The sequence below is a fragment of the Micromys minutus genome (genome assembly GCF_963924665.1).
Source record: "Micromys minutus genome assembly, chromosome: 4".
NCBI classification, from domain to species: domain Eukaryota; kingdom Metazoa; phylum Chordata; class Mammalia; order Rodentia; family Muridae; genus Micromys; species Micromys minutus.
Genome location: NC_137973.1, coordinates 88,323,552 through 88,336,422, shown reverse-complemented (window position 1 = coordinate 88,336,422; position 12,871 = coordinate 88,323,552).

Sequence of the window (12,871 nt, the reverse complement as noted above, 5' to 3'; positions counted from 1 at the left end):
CTACTTAACGTTATTTGAAATACCTCTACATAACATTCTCTCTGGGAAACCGTATCAGAAAATTCAGTCAGTTGTGCTTGGCTCTCCGATGTTGGGAGGCTCCAGAGTGAAGGCCCTTCAAGTAAAACTACCTTCAAAGCATGTAATAATTTACATAACAAACTCAGACCAGTTCTCACGAGTCCTGGATGGACTGTTTATGTCAGTCTCCATCAAGGACACAGGTAGAAGAAAGTGGTACTCACTCAGCTTCCTCGGTGGGGAAGTGGGTGACCTAATTAGTGCTGGCCAATTGGACTAATCTCTGAGTAGAAGGTGTGGCCAAGTTCTTAGGATAGTAGAACTATTTCATAAAGGAGATTAGCCCTGAGAGATACAGAGGCGAACTCCAAGAATCAGCAGCCGACTTTAACACCCAGACGTGGAGGAGCAAAGGAAGGGTCTCCTGAGACAAGAAGAGAAGGAAGGAAGAATCCAGTTAACATAGTGTTTTGCTTTCAGTTGAGCTGACCTTTAAAATGCCTAGATATAAACTGAATTACTAACTTCACAAACATTTTTACTTTTCAGTCAAATACTGATGATAGAAGGTCCAATCCATACCTCAAGCACTGAACTTACCACACAAAATCATCTGTTTTTTCATAGTACCACTTCTTAATTTCCTTCTGGTGTGGTTAAAAATCCAAATTATAGGTCAGTGAGATGACTCAGCAGATAAAAGCACTTGCTACTAAGACTGGTGAACTGAGCTCAAAACCACACACACACATAGGTTTTGCTTATGTCATTTTTTTCTTCCCACAACAACACAGTAAAGGTCAAAAGATAAATGGTTCTCTCCTTTCATCAGGTGTGTCCCAGGGATCAAACTGAGGCTGCCAAACTTAGAAGCATGCATCTCAACTTACTGAGCCATCTTACTAACCCTCTATCAGCTATTTTAAAATGCCTTATATGTTCACAGACACGCAGACTAGACCAGATAAATCTTATTCTAAAAACAAGTATTTCTGACTTTTATGAAGAATGTTTCTGTATAATGTTAATCCCACAGATGAAAGAAGACCACTGATCCAAATTATCATGGTCAAATTAATTAAAGCAAGCAATTAATTAAATCAAGTTTTTAAAACACTGTGTTTGTGGGTTGTCTTCTCCTACCTAGGTGAGGTTCAGAGATCAGCATTGGACATCAGTAAGATAAGGGTTCTTTATAGTTCAGGGGTTTCCAAATGTGGGATTTAGCGTGTGAATTTGTGGGGTTCTGAGAGCAGAATATAGGCATAACAAGTTGGCCATAAAAAACTCTTGAAACAAAAACATGTTAGCAAGGTGGTCTCAACAAGGCAGTTATAGCAAGGTAGTATAACAAATGGTAATAATAATCTTTTGAGTTTGTTTGTTTGCTGAAATAGGGTTTCTCTGTGAAGCCCTGGCTGTCCTGGGACTCACTGTGTGAACCAGGATGTCCCCAAAATCACAGAGATTCACTTGCCTCTGCCTCATTAGTGCTGGAATTAAGGGCATTTTGAATAAATACATGGTTGCATTTCTTGGAACAGGAATACAGAATCATTTGTAATTAAGATTATAGGTGGGGCATAGCCCAATCCTTGGGAAACAGATTATTCATAAACAGTAATGAATCTCATTTGTCTTTACTATAAGCTGGCTTTCTTAAACTATGAAGGTTGGTTTATCAGTTAACTTGTTGATGCAAAACATAGTTCTCATCAAGAAGGGAATAGAAGAGAGTTTCTCTGAGACTTAGTGGGAACATCAATTTGGGTTACTCTGAATGACAGGTTTCAACATGAATGCATATTTCAGAGATGTAAAACAAAAGACAGTCATAAACCCATGCATTTACTTGAATGCAATACTCTGCTTTCTGATTAGTGGAATCTAGTCATCTGCTAAATCTATACATCCCAAAGGACTGATAATTCCCAGAGGCAGGCAATGAATGGGTGTTAAGAGGACTGTGGTGGTGGTTTGAGAAGGAATGGCCCCTGTAGAATCATGTGTTTGAATGCTTGGTCACCAGAGAATGGAATTATTAGATGGTGTGACCTTCTTGGAGTAGGCATGACCTGAAAAAAAATATGTCACTGGGGGTGAGCTTTGAAGTTTCAAATGTTCAAGCCAGGTCAAGTGTTTCTGTCTTCTTCCTGCTGCTGATCTGGATGTGGAACTTTCGGCTCCGTGTAGAACTTCTCCAGCACCATGTCTACCTGAGTGCTTGCCATGCTTCTTACTATGATAATAATAGATAAAACTTCTGAACCTGTAGGCCAGCCTCAATTAAGAGTTGCCATGATCATGATGTCTCTTTATAGGAATAAACCCTAACTAAGATGGGGACCAAATAATTTGTCTCTGGGTCTGCAACATTCCAATTTTCCATAAATTATTAATTGATAGTGATTAACTTGTAGAATCTTTGACATATGTGACTCTTTTGTTTCTGAAAACATCACAAGTCAGAGACAAAGCATGTAACTCTGGAGCTAGTATCTTCATGTAATAAAAGCAATAATATCATCACATACTTTCTTGTTCAGAAGTACTGCAGAAAATAATGTTTAAAGATCTCTTGATTATATTTTATAAACACATCAGCCCTACAATTAAGAATGGGTGGCTAGTACTCTCACTCAATTCTTGCAGAGTGTTAGTTTCTAATGTGAATATTAGCACAGGATTAGGCTACATCTTCCCTCCCTCCCTTGGTATGGGTTGATATTTCAAGATGCCATGATCATCTAGTACATGGTTTCCTGTCCTCCGTATTGTTGAGGTGGGTCTGAAAGCATTTTGGTTGTAGAGCTGCCATAAATGTTCCACTAATGAGGTTGGCCTCTTCAGAATCTCCGAACACCCACACCAGTTCTCTGAAAAGTGAAGAAAAAAAAAAAAAAAAAAAAAAAAAAGCCCTTATGCAACCAATACCTCCTTCACATACTTTGCTCCCTCAACTTATTTCTCTCAGTATCTGCTTCCACTTCCTTCCTGTGGTCGACACTTTTCTTTCTAATACTTCCATTCAGTGGTTTGGTCTGATATTTCCTAAGACATGAGTAGGAATCTGAGAGGCAGGGATTACCAAGGAAACCACAAAGCCCATTGGTGTTTAATGTTCTTGAATGAAGCAACTACTCTGAGACAGATAAAACACATTGATCTGAAGATAGAGGAAGAAAAGGTGCCAGGAACCTGACGATGCCATGTTAAAGAGGCCAAAGGAAAGATAATGTCAGAAACACATACACATGGTAGTTTGAGTATAAAAGGATAAGTAAAATAGTAATATTCAAGCTTTATTTTAATTTATATATAAGTGCTAATACACAGGAATATCCTATCTATTATAAGGGTCCATGACTCACCAAAGAATGATGCCTTAGACTCAAATAGTATTTAAATGCAAAGAAAAGAGTTTTTTATTCTGCAGAAGTCCAACATGCTGGGTCTCTCATTACCAAAATAGAGAGACCACCAAGAGTTGCTTCATAGGTCTGATTTAAAGCGCATTAGGGGAATTCTGGTGGTGGGTGACTTTTATCTTGCTGCATCTCTAGGGACATTCCAGAACCATTACAGAGGTGTGGAGGCTGGAAACTGTTGCTGAGGAGGTCTGGAAACAGCTGCTGGCCTATTGTTCTTACATCAGGCCAGGTGGCAGGGTGGCTTCTAAGATCTGAATTTTCCTGGACTTGCTCACTTCTTGGAAACATAGGTTTAGGAATCATCTTCTGAACTGCCAATTTGAAGCCTCTCATGGAGTCAGCCTAGCCTCCTCAGCATGTGTCTGCTTATAGGTTCCCCATATGAAAATGTAAGTCCTCCTGTAGAAGGAATATTTGGCATACATCAAGAACTTCTTGAACCAGATACCCCCAGAAGTAGACAGTGTGCCTAAATCAAATAGATTCAGCAGCCCTGTTGGTAAACTTGACAACCAAACACTGATGGGCACTAGTAATCATAAACAGAAAAGCCAATTTAAAGGAAACTTATCAGTGTGTTCATGAGCTAATGAAATGTCCCAAAATTAAGTGAAAGGTTGACCTCTCATCTTATGGTAGAGAAGAAATTCTGTTATGACTTTCAGATGACCTAATACATCAGATTCTGAAAGTATGTTTTACAGTTCCTAATAATCAGATCAGGACAGATCCATGATGCCACCACAGTTTTGTAAAGATAGGCCCTGGTTCTTCATCCCAGAAATAAAATTCAGACTCAAAATATATTTACAAATAACTTGGTCATATAGCTAGGCTCTTCCCTAACTAGATCTAACTTAAAACATCCCATTTATTTTAACTTACACTTTGCTACATGGCTGGCTACCTGTGTTCAGGAACCATGCATGCATTTGTCTCCTCACATCTTCCCAGTGCAATCTCCCAGGCCTGGCTCTAAACCTTTCTCTCTCCCAGATGTCCCACCTCTATTTCCTGCATAAGGCATAGGACACAGGCTTTTAAATTGACAGGTGATACATCTATACAGTTGTTGCAGTAAATATTAAAAAATAAAATATGGTTTATCTCTTTACTGGCCCTGTGGTCTCATTCCTCAAGCCTGACCCTGATACGGAGTACTTCTGGCACCTGGTCTGAGCCACCAAGGCCCAATTTGTCTATGAAACTCCCTTCCCTTGGTGGTTTACTTCCACTTCTGTCCTGGGGTGTTTCTGTACCCCAAAATCCCACAAACACAACTCTATAAGCCAATAGCTTTTCATACAAGTTTATATATCCAACTCTCAATCCACAAACCCTCTACACAACAAGATTACATCAAATAGACAAAGATAAAAACTGCCTTTTTTATATGAGATACTATACCTGTAAAATCCTTAATGTTCATAGCTTTTTAATACCAATCAATCCCACCTGGGTCTAGCTGGTCCTTGGGAAGCCCCATGTTGCCACAGTCTTCCCCCTCTATCTGTCCTCTGACCTCCTCTAACCTCTCAGCCCTCTCTGCCTCCCTCACTCCCACCCCAGTCACTGGCTTTCCTTTATTTTACTAATTAAAATGGGAAGGTTTAGTAGGAGGACAGGAGACTATGCAGCTCTTCTTGAGGAAGTGGAATTAATATCAAAATACTAACAGCTTCAGGACAATCTACATATAATACACAAGACTACATTTAATCCCTCCACACAGTCTCAAAGGGCAAGGCAGTCTGACAGTGAGGAATTGGTACACACCCATTGTCTCTTCAGGTTCAGAACCTCGAGTAGGTTATCTGAGCTGCTGCTTCTGTTTCCTTATCTGTTGTTCCATTTTTCACTTCTTCCCTCAGGGTGTCCAAACTCTGATATACAGCAGGCAAAGAAGGAAGACATGAAGTCTGGAATGGATGAATCAGCGGGATCATGGTGGGAGTGGGGGGAACCCATTCAGTGAAACAGCTTGTGAGCATATACTTTATTGGGGTAAATCAAAGGCTATACATAAGAACCTTAGAAAGTCGAAAGGGGTTCTTCTTAGGGTGAAGTTTTGTTGGCTGAGGCTTAAAGTTCTGGGGATACTTCATTTACATGAAGAAGCATTCCAGGAAGTTAAACCTGCAATTTCACCAAGGATTATATGATATTCCTCAAGTAGAAGATTGTGAATCAGGCTCCCCAAATTAGGCAGAGAAGAAGCCCTGCCAAGAAAATGAAGTCCTCCAGTTTGCACCAAGCTCAGGAAAGCTGTCCAGATATGCCCGACCACAACCTTAGTAGCAAGGTACAACATATCCATAAGGAGAGAATTATAGTAATTTCTATAAAAATTCCTCAGCTGTCATTCTTTATTAACTAATTTATTAATTTATCTTTTAGTTTTGTTGCTGTTTGGGGTTTTATTGTTGGGTTTGTTTTGGTTGTTTGTTTAGACAGGGTTCACTATGAAGCCGTGACTGGCCTGGAATTCACTATATAGAGACTAGGCTGGCCTTGAAGTCATTGCCTGCTTCTGCCCCCAGAGTACTAGGATTAAGCATGTACCACCACACATATTTAATTTATTTACTTTTATATGGATGTTTTAGCTGTGCGAATGTCTGTGCACCATGTTCATGTAGTAACCTTAAAGGTCAGAAGATGTCGAATACCCTGGAACTAGAGTTATGGATGGTTGTAAATTTCTATGTGGATGATAGAAATCTAATCTCAGTCTGCTGGAAGAGCAGCCAGAGTTCTTAACTGCTGAGTCATCTCTCCAGCTGCCACCTTGATTGTTGAGACAAGGTGTCTCATTAGCCAGTAGCCCAGTAGGCTAACCTAGCTGCTAGCAAGGAGCAGGAATATGCTTGCCTTTGAATCCACGACTCTGGGATTTCAATCATATGCCATGACACCCGATCTAAGGATTTAGACCCTCATGCTTTTGTTGAAGGTATTTACTGCTTGAGTTCAGCCCTGTTTTGTTTTTTGTTTGTCTGTTTATTTTGGGTTGTTTTGTTTTGTTTTTGAGACAGGGTTTCTTTGGGTAGTACTGGCTGTCCTGGAACTCACTTTGTATGCCAGGCTGGCCTTGAACTCAGAAATCTGTCATGGTTAATATTAATTGGGGGTTTCTACCCCACCTTTGATCATTCACTTCAGTTGTGCCACCACAACCCAGATATGTATTTTCACTTTTAATGGACATTGTCAAATGATTTTCTTAAAAGACTCTTTCTGAGTTTCTATTAGAAAGTCATTGTATGCCCTTTCCTACAATCTAGAGAAATGGAAGACTGACAATCCATTTTGTTCTGCGTTTTATTGGCTGCTCTCAGTGCTATTGCATTCATTAAACTGAGGAGAACTGGGTCTGTAGATTGGATCAACACTGAAGAGCACACGCTACTCTCGAAGAGAAGTGGGTTTTGGTGCAGCTCACATAACACCCGGTCCAGGGATCTGGAATTCTCTTCAGTGAATGAATGTGCAAAGTTTTTGGCTATTCTAACCACACAATTTAAATCGTAAGGATCTTTTTAGTAAGTGAGCATTAAACAAATGAGTAGAATAGTGGACCTACTGCCTGTGTTAGTGTGTGAGGTGTCACAGGAATAGATCTGGTCACTAAGAATGTTTTGTAACAAAGCAGTTTTCAGCCATGTGTTGGTGACACACAATTGTATTCTTGACACTTGGGAAACTGAAGCAGAAGAATTAAGAATTTGAGGATAGCTTGAGTTGCATTAAACCCTGTCTCAAAAATAAATCAAGACAAAAGATTAAACAAGTTTACTATATAAGTATATAACCATACAATTATAAATGAAGGAATCTGCTTTTCTTTTTCTTCTGTTTATCTACGGCACCAAACCTAGAGCCTTCTGTATGGTAATCGACTGCTGTACCACTGAGTATTGCCCACTTTTGTTTTGCTTTTGTGTTGCGAGACACAGGAGGTCTTTAGCTGCTTTATAGCTCAGACAAGATTCAGTCCTCCCTCCAGGTATAGCTTTAGGCCGGTGTGTAAGAGAGAACACTGCACTAAGAACTCAATAGTGCTGAAGTTCAATTGGATTAAGTTACATGACACTTTAAGTGGAGTGATTGTCTTTGCTGATGATTAAACCAGGTCAGTCAGAGGAGGTACAGAAGAAACAGCCCTGTACTGCCCTCTGCAGCTCCAGAGTTTCCTTCCCTTGGAGGTCCCTCCATCCAGGAGCTATATAATCCTTGATTTTGCTGCAGAACAAAGTTCAGGACAAGCCAGAATGAGGCAGAGCTGGAGTCATCAAAAAAGATTTTTTAATGTTGATTTAAACACTGCAGTTAATAGGAAGAGGCACCACGGGAAGAGTCACACAGAGAGGATGTGGATGTTAGCTTCACAGAGGAAACTCTGACTTAGGTGTCTTAGCATTTGGCACATGTATCATTTTGTTGGCTCTAAAGTTTTACCTTAAAGGTCACCAAGAAGCCCTTTTTACTTCTTTATGATAAGTGAGATTATGGTGGGCGCTGGGGGTACCTTGGATGGGTTTACTGTTTGAAATGATAGGGATAAACATTAGACCTAGAGGTGTCGATATTAGGTGAGAGGAAGGACAGGGCAAGCAAAGAAAGAGTCATGGAGGATATGAAGGTTTTCTCCAGTTTCAACTGTGTCCGAATTATTTATAATGTCATACAGAAGGGAATAAAAATGTAATTGAGGTATGTGTAGTGGTGCATGCCTTTAGTCCCTAACTTAGGAGACAGAGGTCAGTGGATCTTTATGAATTTGAGGTAAGCCTCGTCTACATAGTGAGTTCTAGGCCAGCCCTAGCTATACACTGAGGCCCTGTTTCAACAACAATGTAATTGATAGTGAAAGTGTAACATCCTGGGTAAAGTTGTGTGACTACAGAAAGACTTTAACTACACAGAAGTTTCTGAGATGAATAGAGTTTTCAGCTGGTCAAGTGTTTGTTTGTCTATGTTAATTTAACCGGATGCTGTTTTTATTTCTAAGTTCATTACAATTAGGTGATTTTATTTTAAAATTAAAAAGAAATGAAAGCATGGATTGCAAAAGTTACACACAGTGAAGACCTGCCTTTATTATGTGAGGCTTATTGTGAGAGTGCAAGAAAATTTCAGATTTGCTACTGGGGCAGGAAATGGCCATAGTTGGTGATATATGTTCAGGCCTTTAGCATTCTTTACTGCTATGAGAACAATTATCACTTAAAACACCACTGCCTAAGAGCAGTATTGTCTCTGTATGGGCAAACACCACAGCATTGTACTTCTTGATTCTTAGCTGCTCAGACCAAGACTTCAGACAGACTCTGGGGAAAGGGTTTCCCTCTCTCCCCAGGTCGCTTACTCTTCCTTGACATTCTATCCTGCCTCAGTCATCATAGTAGGGAATAGTACTCTACATCTTGGATAACACCCAGGAGGTACAGAGCATGGAGCACCTATCCTATGACCCCTCTCCCCTGGTCTATGACCACAGGCTTTCTTTTCTGCTCTTCTTAGTGAATCTTTAACTTTGTATCTATTACTTTCTCTTTTTTGATTTTGTTATTGTTTTGTTGTTGTTATTTGTTTGTTTGCTTAAGAATGCTCTCTCTGTGTAGCACTAGATGTCCTGGAACTCAGTCTGTAGACCTGGCTAGCCTTGAGCTCACAGAGATCCACCTATCTTTGCCTCCTTCTGGAGTGCGCGGATTAAAGGCATGCAACCACACCACCATGCGGCCCTATCTATTGCTTTCTATGATCATATTTTAAATTCAAAAAGTTACTCTCTGGGCTTCATGGATCGTCGATGCATCTACGCTCTCTCTAAGTCTCATATATTGTTTAGTTGGTGACACATTTACTTACTAAGAGGTCAGGGCCACTTACAACAAGTGGAACAGTCAACAGTGGGGCAACAGTGCACTTCAACTGTTTGTTTTCCAGTCTTTTCAAGGACAGAGACTGAGTCCTAGTGTTCTCTCAGCTTGGCAGGGAGACAATACTGTTGAGTACTGAGTTTGGACTAGCGTCAGAGCTAGGTGTTAGTGACATGAAAATACATTTTATAGCCCTCTTTTATCTTTTTCCTGAACATATAATCAACTGATAGACATTCAGACAAGCAGATACAACAAGCATTATGGAGGCCATGTAAGTTGGGAACAGAAGCTTCAGACAGATTTTACCAGAAGAGAAGCTTGTGCTAAGGTACAAAAAACCAAAGCCCATCTGGAGAAAAAGTTGGAAGGAAATTCAAGGATGATCACATGGGTAGAGTCGTGAACAGATGTGGGCAAGGGAGGAAACAAAAGAGCACAACCAGGAAGAACTCAGAATTAGAGGTGGGAATATTAAATCCACTTTCTGTGGATTCTGATAATCATGGCAGAGCATCCCATTCTGGTTCTGTGGGTTAGTTTTGAAAGTTCTTTTTGCTGGGAGAACGAGACAGTAAAGAACCAGGACATGCTTGCCCAGGATTGGGACCGAGTAACTATTTGTTGATAAGCAAATGAATGTTGATGAGAGTGACAGTGTTATTGTTCTTGGCACACTGCATGCACATAAGCTGTGGGGGCGGAGAACTCACAGAATTTATTTCTTGGTGTGGTGGAATTGATTTTTACGATTAAAAAATAAAAACCTCAAAAACCCCAAACCTATACTTTTTGAGAAATTATGGTGGCCTTACATGCAGGATGAACCAGAAAGGGATCAGTCCTGAGTAACTGCAAGCAAAAGAAGACATATCAGAAACTCAGGAAAGAGCTGGGGAGGACAGGGTGTGGAGGTCAGATGCCCTATTTACTATGTGTGTTGTGTTTTATAAAATGAAAGAGAGGACAGAAATATGTTTGGTGGAAGTGCAGTGTGGTATAGGAAAAGGGAATAACTCGGCAGGCCCATGCTGAGGTATCTCTTCCCTTTCTGAGGTACCAGCCACAGGATGATGAAGGTATATTATAGAATAGAGTTATTCAGGGAATGGGGGGGAGGGGCTTAAAGAAAGGCAGAGAGAGGAGAGGGGGGAAGTAGAGGAAGACCTCTGAGAGGAGAGGGGGGAAGGGAATGGGGAGAGAGGGGGAACAGGAGCAAGAGGAGAGAAGGCAAGAGAGAGAGGAGGGGGCAAGCAGCCCCTTTTATAGTGAGTCAGGCACAGCTGGATGTTGCCAAGTAACTGTGGGGCAGAGCCTATAAAAATGCCAACACTGTGCTCCTGGGAAAATGAGGTCACCTCTTCCTTCTCTATACTGACTTGTGGAGCTGACTCGATGTCTACTCAATGGTATTCTCTGCAAATGTTGGTGTAATATTTAGACTAGGCTCAATAGGCGGCAGCTAAGCTGGTACGTTTTCTAATGTTCTAATCAAATATCTGAGGTTGGCTCCTGCGCATAGAGGCTTACTGAGCTCACAGCTCTAGAGGATTATGGGCACAGCAGGGACATGGACCAATCTGCCGAAAAGCAGACATCATTGAAAAGGCTGGTGTGTGTTCATGTGAGAGAAATGTCACACACTGAATCAGAGTGTCAGACTCGGGTACTGAGAATAAAGTCTCATTGCTTCCTTTCTCCACCACCCCTGCCCCATTGATCCCATCACCACCCATTCAGCCCTACTTCTTCAAAGGCCTGTCACACAAGAAACCAAGCTTCCACCACACTAACCCTAAAGATCCAGCAATGGCTTCCATGGTGTGATTACTGCTGTAATATATAAAGCCCCAGTGGGGTTGGGAAGCTGGGAGGCAGTGGGGAAACTGAGTCAGCTCACATCTGCTGAGGAAGTTCTGGAGTGGGGACTTTATAGAGAATGACACAAACATGGAGTGGCAGTGTATCCGGTCCAGATTTGTCATCCATCACCTGAAGAGCCAGTCAGGGATACTGAACTCAAGGCTATTTCTATTTCTTCTCTTTTCTTCTTTGGGATCTTACATAGCCCAGGCTAGCCTGGAACTAACTCACCATGTAACTACTCGAGGACGATGAACTTTGGATTCTCTCTATAGCACTACTGTGAGCTCATCCATTACCTTCTTCACAACCAGCAGCAACATGAAGCCTGACAACCATCCCAGTATCTCTCAATATGAAGTCAGTGGTTGGCTAAATATTTCAACTTTCTTAGTGTCAAATTATGCCATTTTAAATTATTTCCTATTTAAAATTCAAAGTTTCTTTTCATGCTTAGATTTTGTTTTGTTTGTTTTAAATTATCGATGGGGTTGGAGCTGTCGCTCAGATATAAAGGTGCTTGCCTAACAAGCAGGAAGCCATGGACTCTCCTGACCACATAAACCAAGCATAGCAAAGTACACAGGAGGCAGAAAGTGGGGGGCAAAGTCAAGACCATCCTCTGCTGGCCTAAGGCCAGCTTTGAGAAACAGGAGAGCTTGTCTCAAAGCACATAGCAATATAGCAATGGAGACTTAAGAAGGAAAGAACACATGTCCTTATGAAACCCACACCCAAGAGGGGTCCGTGTTAGTAGTATTGTGATAATTTCAGTGGTGTTAACAGATGTACTAAAGGAGAAGTCAGCATTCAGAGGGCTTCCACTGTACTTAAAGTGGCCATCACTCATTCACTTTAAAAGTTTTTCTATTTCGGTGCAGTAAAGATTGTCATGAGTTTAAGGTGTGCAGGGGCTACAGTGTGAGACTACGTCTCAAAATTAAAAAAAAAAATGTATATTACTTTATATATGTGAAATGTAAAGGACTTTAATTTCCCCTATTGATCTGTGGTTTCTGCCACCACAGTTGTTTCAGACGTCAATCAAATATGCATTTAAAAGTTGTGCAGCACAGCATGTGCTCCTGAAATCACACACACACACACACACACACACACACACACACGTTTGTAGTTTTCCTTGCTGTCTTGGAAATGGGAGATCATGTCAGTATTTTTCAGTCCTTCTGCTCATCGACTGCTTTGTGTGTCTGGCATAGATCTGGCTGGTTGGGCTCTGTAGGACAGGAAGTTAAGTGCTTTTGTTATTCTAGCTGATAGGTATGGAGTCACTCATGCTTGCCTTTGCACACAGGTAAGATGACGTCTGAGAGAAATTCCTGAGTGGAAATGACATTCATGTGAATAAAGAAATTTAAATCTTGGAGGGAGCACCTTCATGGAGGCAATGGGAGGGGGAAGGGGAGGGGATTGGCAGAAAGGGGATAACACCTGAAATGTAAATACAGAGAGGGGGGAAGGGGGAGAGGGAGGGAGGGAGGGAGGAGAGAGGGAGGGAGGGAGAGAAAGAGGGAGAGAGAGAAATTAAATCTTGGGCTGCCACCCCACAGCTTCCACTCACTTAGGAAGTCTGTATAAGGGCCACTTTTCAAAGAACTCTTTATGACAGTTACACTTAGGACAAATGTGCAGTGGGAAGATGGCTCTGTA